Raw genomic sequence first — 10365 nt, 5'->3', positions numbered from 1 at the left:
CTTCCTGGGAAAACAGTTCCTAAACAATGGACCCCAAGGCAGGAGGACCAGCCCTAAGAGATGGAGTGGCTGGGAGGAAAGTCTAGACAGTTGTGGGACTTGCTCCTAGTTTTGTTACTCATTCCATTCACTCTGAAAACATTAATTGAACCCCCTGCTGTGTGCATAATTCTCCACTATTTTTTAACACATTTATTTATTTATTTATTTATTTGCTTATTTGCTTATTTACTTATTTATTTTTGGAACACCTTGGAACACTATTTTAACTGCTTTACAAATATTTGCTCATTTAATCCTCATCAAAATCCTATGAGGCAGATACTATATCATTACCCTCACTTTACAGATAAGGAACTGAGGCACGGAGCAACTTGCCCAAGGTCACATAGCTCATAAGCGTGGTGCCACGATTTTAACCCAGGAAGTCTGGCTCCAGTCTGTGCTCTCAACCACCATGCAGACCTTTCGTGTAGCTGGAACAATGATAGAACGCAATAATGACTATTGCTTGCTTGCTTCCCCAGCATTCATTTATACTTCCTCTGCCAATGGCATCCCTAGTCTCTTCCCAAGGTGATTGGAGTGGTTGTATCCTCATTCCCAGCATTCCCAGATCCAAGGGTGGGTCTTCAACGGTTTAGGTCAATCAGCATATCCGGCCCCCAGCAATCCTGATTGGTCAGGGATAAATGCGTGGCCACAGAGTATGAGTCCTTAGGATTCTGAGTGAAATGTTTGGGGAGACTGTCTTCTACATGGCACTGTAATGTGAGAAGGATGAGCTGCTGGGTGAGGGGAAGTGAGAATGGAACAACTATCATGTAATGTTTAAGAATGAATGCATGGAAGGTAGAGCAGAGAACCAGAGACAAATCAAATCCTTGGTGAAACTGTTAAAGTTGCTGCCTCAGGCTTTGTCTGAAGCTGCTGCTTCCTCCCAACTTTGGAGTTGCCTGACACATAATAGGCTATCAATAAATATTTGTTGAATATATGAGTTAATATAATCCCTTTATTGCTCAAGCCAATTTAAATTGGGTTTTCTGGCATCAGCAACTGAAAGATTCCTAAGTAATACACACACACACCACACACACACACACACGCCACACACACATATCAATAACAAAATAAACATAAGGAAAATGTAACATATATGTACATAGCACACCCTGACAGAAATTAGTTTTGTTAAAACAATATTCTGTAAGATAGGAGGTGGGGGGTTTGTCCTCTTTAACTACCAACATCTTGACTCTAACAGGCATGGTTCCCTGGGTCTGGGTGCCTATTTATAATAATAGAAGTTTTCTCTAAGCTGGAACTTTCTGAAAGTGACAAAAGAATTTCTTAAGGGTAAGTGAGCCTGCACTCTGAGATGAGACCTAGATGTAGAGTGTGATAACATATTTATGAGCTCACAGTGATTCCTGCAGCAGGTCCCCACTCCTGAAGGAATGGGAGTCTTCGTGGCCTGGTATGGATGCGGGAGCAGTTGCTGGTCAGCTAGGATCCTCTTCCTGGGTTCCCACTGCTTTGCCCTGGGCTCAGAACTCAGGACCAGGCTGACTCTCCCTCCTGGACCTTTATTACTAGAGCCAAGTGTTTGGTTCTTTACTTGTTCAATGCTCAGACTTTAAAAACTGGATTGTTTTCAGTCTCTCTCTGTGGAAGTCTGTTTCCCTCTTTGCATGCCCCCAGCTGGGGCTATGGGGCTCTGTTCTTAAGCAAATGACTCTATGTTTGCCTTCATCTGCATGTAGCCACCGTGGCAGGGAAGTGGGGGGACCACATCTCACACTCTTATCCTTTCCAGGAGTCAGTCTCTGTTAGGATCCAGCCTGAAAACAAATCTGTGGTTGTACAGATCCTTGGTATCCTTGGAAAGGATACCAACCTCTCCAAAATCAGAAGTATATGTCACGTATTCAGTTAAAGTTAAACCAATAGAAATGATCCTTAATATTTTATTCCTCTGACCCACCATCATGACCATTTCATAGATCTTCAACATCACAGTCCCCTTGCTTTTTTGGAATACCTTGACTCCCCTCGTTTTCAATGTATATTTGAACTGTTTGCAAATGCGAATTATCAGTTTTCTCTCTTAGAGTTGTTGCTGTTGTTTTATGCCAGCACTGGGCCTCTCTCTTCTGTGGACCACAAAGCAATTCCTGGAACTTTGCGTGTGTAAGGGTAGGTCTTAGGTATACTCAGGTACATAAGAAAGCCTACATGTAAAATAGGTGTGTTAAGAAGATGATATGATGGTGCACGGGCCCTGGCTGACAAGCATTCTCCTCCTTCCTCCCTATAATGCAGGTCTTAAAAACATCAAAGGCCTGTTTCAAAATTTAGAGTCTGTGGCATTTCTTTTCCTCACCCAGTGGAGGCAGGAGTCAGTGCCTTTGAGGTTCAATGGGTGAGTCTTATCCTAGCAAAGCCTCTTCTAGGTCTAGTATGTTCCCAAACAGGTAAGGACATTTCTCATTCAAGACTGTCAAGATCTAAATGAAGGTTGTTATTAGACAAACAAACCTCCAAACCTTTCACTAATGTAAGAAACAAGAAAACAAGTTGTCTAGGTATTGTCTACTGTCTGGCTAGCATAATGTGAGAATCAGAATTCTCTGATATGTAAGCTATAATCAATCCTCCAGACTCCTTAGTCTAGGGAGTAAAAATGGCCCTCTTACTAATCAGTTATATTTTTCTTGCTCTGCTTCTGCATCTCCTGGTGAGGTCCAGTCTCTAATTCCTCTCCCACTGTGATGAGAGTCCCTGGCAGTGGTGTTAATATATGTCCCTGGGTCTGGTCCTCTTAGTGCACCCCCTTGCCTGCCCCCTCCTAACTCCATATTCCTGCTCTGACTCCAGCTTGTCGCCAGATGTTTCCTGCTGATACCAACAGAAGATGCATGACTAGTGATGCCTGTCAACATCTTTGCTGAGGTTGCCAGTGTCCAGCATTGAGAGCTGTTTTATCTGTGCCAAGGGCTCTATTTCCTCTAGCAGTCAGACCCATTTCTGAGCCATTAATGGTTGTGGTCTAAGCCTCCAGAACCCAGGCTGGGTATCTTAGGCAATAGCTTTTATTGGCTTCCTTCAAACGTCACTGAAGCTCTCTTGACCTTGAAACTTGCTTAATATCTAACCACAGGGTCAGGACCTTCTAGGTAACCAGCTGAAGGACAACCTCAGAGGCAGACACTTGGCTGTTCTCACATCACCCCTCTGCCTCTTTTGTTTTTGAACCAAACTGGGTTGCCTTAACTCTCTGTAGTAGTTTCAACTCTTGTTAGTGGTATGACTTTCAGCAAGCAACTCAACCATTCTGTATCTTATTTTTTTTTATCTGTAAAGTGGGGATAATACTTATCTCACGGGGTGGTTGTGAAAATTAAATGAGATCAAGTATTCCATTTACCAGGCATGGAGTAATTATTTACTAGACATCATAAGTTATTCTTAGAAAATACTTCAACTCCTAACCAGTTTTCTGAACATATCTTTTATGTACCGGGTACCTGTCATTCATTATCTCATTTCTTTCTCGCAGCAAGGCTCTTAAGCCTTGGTTTAAGGTTGAATAATTTGAGATTCGTAGAGATCAAGTGGACTTTCCCAACGTCATCCTTCTGGTAAGTGGTAGAGTCAGGGTTTGAACCAAAAACAAACTATAAGGTTTGTGACCTTAACTGATCTAATCTATTATCACTCCAGGATGAACACAGCTTAATCTCAAGTTAGTCTCTTGCTGCAGGATTTTTGGGGTCTTTTTTTTTAGACTATTTTTATAGAAGAAAATTTTGTAATGTCATATTAGGTTAACTAGTACATCCCCAAAGCTGAGGTCACTGTCCTTTAACTGGTGCATTCTGCTTGTTTGTCCAAATATGCCGGGGCAAGAGTGCCTCTCTCATATCCTAATTCGAACTGAGAAAGGCACGTTACCCTGGGTGGAAAGGGTGTTCTCTTTCCTTCATTTTTCACAAAACTGGCCTTGGCTCTCCGCTTCCATGGCAAAGATAAAAGGAAAGGGACAAATAGTTCACATTCCCCTTATTAAAAAATTTTAAAATTTTTATATAGATAGATGTTGATTTGTTTATTAATTTGTTGTGCATTGCTTTAGTTTTTTGAATAAATCTTTGTTTGGATATAATTTTAAACATTTATAGGAATGTTGCAAGAATAGTACAAATACTCCTAAATAACCTTCACTCAGATTCACCAGTTGTTTACATTTTGCCCCATTTGTTTTCATTCTCTGCATTTTTTTCTAAACTATTAAAAAGCAAGTTGGAGACATCATATCCTTTTTACTCCTAAATAATTTAGTGTATGTTTCCTAAGAATGTAACCACAGCAGTCATCAAAATCAAGAAATTTTACGTTGATACAAAAGTATTATCTAATCGACAATTCATATTCAAATTTTTTCCAATTTCTACAGTAATGTCTTTTATAGATATTTAAGATTATTCGCTGCATTAAATTATCATGTCTCTTTAATCTGGAACAGTTCCTCAGCTTTTTTGTGTGTTTTTTACTTTGACATTTTTGAAAGTTAAAAGCCAGTCACATGGTATAATGTACCTAAATTTGTGCTTGTCTGGTGTTTTCTCATGATTAGATTCAGGTTATACATTTGTGGTAGAAATATCACTGACGTTATATTATGTCTTTTGTAGTACATCACAATCGTGGGCACATAATGTTGACTTGGTCCAGTATTGGTGATATTAGCTTTGGTTATTTGGTTTTTCTTCACTGTAAATTTACCATTTCTCCTTTGTAATTAATAAATAATTGTGATAGCCTTTTTTAAGTTTCTGCTTTTTCTTCTTTGACAAATGTTCACAGCGGCTCTGATGTTAAGCCTAAAGTGGGAACTGAGCTGGTTCTAGAAGAAAATCTGTCTCCTCCTCAATTTATTTTCCTCTTTCTCTTCTTTCTCACTTTTTAAAAACTGAGGTATAATTGACACACATCTTATGTATATACACATCTTAAGTGTGCAATGATGCATTTTTACATATGTCTATGCCCATATAACCACCACCCAGATCAAGATACAGAATATTTCCAGCTCCTTAGCTGGTCTGGCCTTTCATTCTAGACATAAGGAGAAGCCATTGGAAAGTTTTCTTATTTTGTTTTTTTGGAAAGTTTTGAGCAAGACAGTGATCTGCTTTGAATGACGTTATCAAAGGTCACTTAGGTTGCTATGTGAAGAGTCAACAGTAGGAGGACAGGGAGATAGGTTGGGAGGTGTCTTACATTGGGTTTACCCAGAAGCACAGCTTGTGTCAAGCATTTAAATGCAAGGAGTTTATTTGGGAGGGGATCCCAGAAAATGCCAGTAGAGATGTAGGAAAGTAGGACAGGAAAGGGAAACTAATCAACAAAAGATGTATTAAGTCAGTTACCACTGTGGAAAACTGGAACTTAATTCTCCTGAGGAACTCTGGGGCCCAATGTAGAATATGCGCCTTCAAGTTATCTTGTCCTAGGAATGAAGAATTGGGGTATTTACACCAACTCTCTTCAGTCATTGGTTGAGGGCTGTTGCTGGAGTGGTTAGCAGAGGTGTTAATTCTCCAGCACATCCTGCTGTGTGGAGAGCAGGGGTCTCTTCACCAGAGAAAGCCCTCAGGCAAAGAAATGCAGCCATACAGGTGTGGCTTTCAGTGATAAAGACCAGGAGAGAAGGCGAGGACTATAGAGGGACTGCAGCAATCTAGGCACAGGGCATGTCCTGGGGGACAACAGGTTCCAGCCTGAGGCTGCTTCCTCTGTGTGTGGGAGGCTGGTGGTGCTGAAGCATGTTCTCGCTGTTGTGAGGGCAGTGGAGGTTCCAACGGGGAATCTTGCAGAAAGGAGCCTGGAGAGGGAAAACGAGGGACTACTAGTCGCCATAGCACTTATATGAGAGGCTACCACTTAAGAATCATCTGGAAATGACTGGAAAGTAGGATAAGAGTGTCTTTGCAGGGGCCTTGTGGCTCTGAAGGAACTTACAGGGATGCGAACCAGAGAAATGTGTGTTTTGTTACTATTCACGCACCCCATCTCTTTTTTCTCATTTCCCAGGCCCGGGAAATGTGGTTGCGTTTTGATGTTTCTCTCTGTGACTGGCCTGGATTTCATGCGCAGACCACACCTTTCCAGCCGGGTTTGGATTTCTTAGTGCTGACTCTGATTTATTCCCAACCTCTGGGTCCTCTGGACTCAAAGCAACACTTCTGTCCCTGCACACACCTCTGTCTCTGTCATCTGACCCGGTCATGACCTCCTACCGGCACATTGCCTCATCTTGCCAGCCTGGCACAACTCCCAGAAAGGCTGCCCTTGGCTTGTCCTATTTCATTTCTCTCCCTAATTTGACACTGACATTGACAGATAAAGACAAGAGAGAAGCCAAACCCCAGGGCATAACCAGTATCGTTCAAGCACCACCAAATTAATCGGCAGACTCCAGGATCATGGGGCCTGGAATACGAATCTCTCCTGCTAGATATGCAAGTGGGGAGTAATTTTTTGGAATTGACATGTAGAGGACCCATTTGCCCAACCAGACAACTCTGATTGTCCAGTTTCTGGAGAGGATAGAAGTCCAGTTTCTGGAGAGGATAGAAAAAACCTGATGTCAAGGAGGAACAAGAAGTGATAGAAAATATGAAGCTCTATAAAGATAAGATGTCTATATTCCACAATTGTGCCCAAGCATGGCCATGGTCTGTGTGAATCTCTTCTTAATATAAAAGGAAATGTCTTCCTATGTACTTATTATCCCAAACCTGCCACATGGAATTGTCTTCTGCCCAAATAAAAGCAGTCATAGCTAAGAACTCCTTGACCCTTGATTTTAATTATCTTTATCATAGCACTCTATTTTACTAAATATTAAATTTCTAGCACATTTTGAAGAGAAAAAAAAAAAATCCTGCTATGAGAGAGGATTCCAGCTAACTGCAAATTGGGAGGGGAGTTCCTTGAATGTCCTTAATGGCCATAGTGAAAGTAGAATTTGGGGGCCCCCGACAGACCTTGTGGAAACAATTGGGCACCCTGGAGTCCTGGACTTGACCAGAATTTGGCAACTTTAGACTTGCTGGCTGCCCGCCCTCATCGGTTATGACTGGGGGAAGCACCCATAGAGCCTTCTTTTATTCTCATCTCTTTACTAACAAGCCTTTATCTAAATGCAAATGAGATTCTAACTTTTTGATTAGGATATTATCTAGTTATCTATTCCAGAAAAACCACAATTAACAAGTGATTTTATTTCTGACTCAACATTTCTTTGTTTGGAAAGTTCATTTGTGGTGTGATACTCTTGACGGAAGTGGGCAGGAGTCTTTTTTTTTTTTTTAATGTGTGGGGGACTTCTGCTAAGTTTTCTTAGATAGAAAGGTGTTGGTTTTTTATCATCATGGGTAGGGGGTGATAGTGGAGTGGAGAGTATGGAGGGGTGTGGTATTCTACCCTAAAGTATTTTTCTAAAGCATGTTGGCAGCTAAGTCTGGTTGTGTTCGTGGGATTGAGGGGAGTTTTACTTAAAGTGACAAAGCAGAGCACGCTTTATCTCAGGATTTTAACTGTAGTTATCTGTGCTGGGGAGACGGCTCAGGGGCAGTCTTATTCTGAGGGATAGTTATCTGAATCCTGGATCACCACATGCTCGCTGTGTGACCTTGGGCAACTTACTTAACGTCCCTGGACCTCCAGTTCCTCATGTAATAACACTACCTAACTCCTAAGGTTTGTTGAAGGATTCAATTAAATGAGTTAACATTTGTAAAATATTTAAAATAGAGCCTGGTGCACAGGACAGTGCATGAATGATATACTTTCCTGCCTCTAATAATAAAGTCTACCATCTTTTGAGTACCTACTAAACGTTCAGCATGCGCTAAGTGCTTTATATGCATTTATCTTGTTAATTCTTAAGGATACAAAGTAGTATTATGATCCTTGTGATAGTTTTCACATATCAGCTTGGTTAGGCAATAGTACCTGGTTATTTAATCAAACACCAATCTAAGCGTTGCTGTGAAAGTACTTTGTAGATGTAGTTAACATCTACAAGCAGTTGACTTTAAGGAGATTACTCTTGATAATGTGGGGGGCCTCATCCAATCAGCTGAAGGCCTGAAGAACAAAATCTGAGGTTTCCCAGGGAAGAAATTCTTCCTCAAGACTCAACATTTTTAACTCCTGCCTGAATCTTCAGCCTACCGTACAGATTTACCAGTCCTCACAGTTGTGTGAGTGTATGTGTGTACATACATATGAAGGCACAGACAGAAAGTGGTAGGATTTGAATCCAGGTGTCTCTTACTATATAGATTATTTTCCACTATAGGCTGCTGTCTCTACTCCCCAGTCATTTCCGGCTGTTTATGGAGCGTGGAATGCTCTCTTACGCTCAAGACAGCAACTATAGAAGTGCAGTTCCTATGACTGTCTGGTTTACTCTATATTCTGGTAGCATTTGGAGGAAAGCTTGGAGAAGGGAGTAGGGAAGAGAGAAAAGGGAGGAATAAAAATTTTATTAGTGAGGTTTTTGGTTGTAAACAACACAAACATACTTTCACCAAGTTACATGAAAAGGAAAGGATTATAAGACTATTGTTGAGGTGGGGCAGCTCACAGGAGTGTGCTCTGTGGTCTGGACCGTGGGAGCCCTAGCTAAGTTCTCACTGCAGGGACAGCCTGGTGAGCCCACTTCAGCCGCGAAGAGTAACCTGGAAGCTGCTCCTTTTTCCTTGGGCGAAGTGCTCAAGAGGACATCTGTCCACCTGAGCAGCTTAGGTCACATGTTGCCCCAGCCTGTACCTGGGCATGGAGAGAGGAGCTGGACTTATAGAGACAGGGGTGCTAGGGATTACCACCCACAGATAATGAGGGAAGCTTTGTTTCCCAAAAGCAAATCGCTGTACTATTAAGAAAGGAAGTGTGTGGTTGACAGCCAACATGATAAATGACCATTGTAGCAGCAAAAGATTCTGAGATTGAATCCTCTTTTGCAAAATATTTCAGGACAGGCCCATCACCAATCTCCAGAAGTGGCTCTTGAGTTTGTGGGAGTGACAAGGAGCGCATCTCTCTGCTTTAGTTTAGGATTTTGGGCCTTAGGAAAAGGCTATTTGTATAAAACTTGCCATGTTAAACATAAATAGCAATAATAATAATAATAATAACAGCAATTAATCTCCATTAAACACTTACTGTGTGCTAGGCTCTATTCTAAGTGCATTGCCTAAAGGTCATCTTGTCTTCACGACTCTGTAAGGTAGGTACAATTATTATCATCATTTTACGCGTGAGAAAATGGAGGGATGTGAAGGTTAACTAACTTGCCCACGCGGCTAATGAATGGCAAGCAGTACACAATAATGTCTTTTTACAATTCTAATCTTAGAATATTAAATAGGATAGGAGACTGTCATATAATCACAAGCAGCAAAGTGCCTTCCGCCTAGCTGGAGAGCTGACAAGGTCTGATGCTTGCTTGATAAAGATTCTGCCTTGATGTCTGATCTGAAATATTCAATTCCATTTTCTTAATGGCTGTCAATCAGTTTCCCACTGTTTCCCCTGAGGCTGGACCCAGCAGGGGTATCGTCAGCTCTTAGGGGCAGCATTAAGAACAAAACCTGATGGGACTGTTTGTTTTTCCCCAGTGAGGTGGCCTGTCCCTCAACACAGTCAGAAATGAGCTCAGATGTCACTCAGGGCTGAATGAATTGCTTCCCAAATCACTGGGCTTCCTGGAGGCATCCAGTATTACCAGAGAAAACAAACCTGAGATGTGAGTTCAAAAGGTGCCTTCCATCATTCCGATTCCTGGGATTGACTCTTAGACCAGCGATGCCTTATAGAAACATAATGTGAGCTCCATACATCATTTAAAATTCTCTATTTTTAAGAATGTAAAATTAATTTTAAAAATACATTTTATTTAACACAATTCAAAATGTTATCATTTAAACATGTAATCAATATTAAATTTTATTATTGAGGTATTTTACATTCCTTTTTAATATTAAGTCCTTGAAATCCAGTGTGCATTTTGCATTGAGCACACCACTGTTTGAACTAGGCACATTTCAAGTATATGGCTAGTGGCTGCCATATTGGACAGTACAGCTTTAGACCACAACCCTTTGGGAAACTTCATTTCTCAGATATGAGCACCTGCAAGGTGACTACATGGTCTGAGACCTCATAGAATTTTCATACCAGAGAAAATGTACAATAAACAAGTAAACATGAAAATCAACAAGGTAACTATAGGTTGTGATGAGCAGTTACCTCTTTATGATTTGGGAGGATACTTGAATATAGTGAGTG

The sequence above is a fragment of the Pteropus medius genome, unplaced genomic scaffold (genome assembly GCF_902729225.1).
Source record: "Pteropus medius unplaced genomic scaffold, Ma_sr-lr_union100, whole genome shotgun sequence".
Classification (NCBI taxonomy): domain Eukaryota; kingdom Metazoa; phylum Chordata; class Mammalia; order Chiroptera; family Pteropodidae; genus Pteropus; species Pteropus medius.
Note: the sequence above shows the minus strand (reverse complement) of the source record.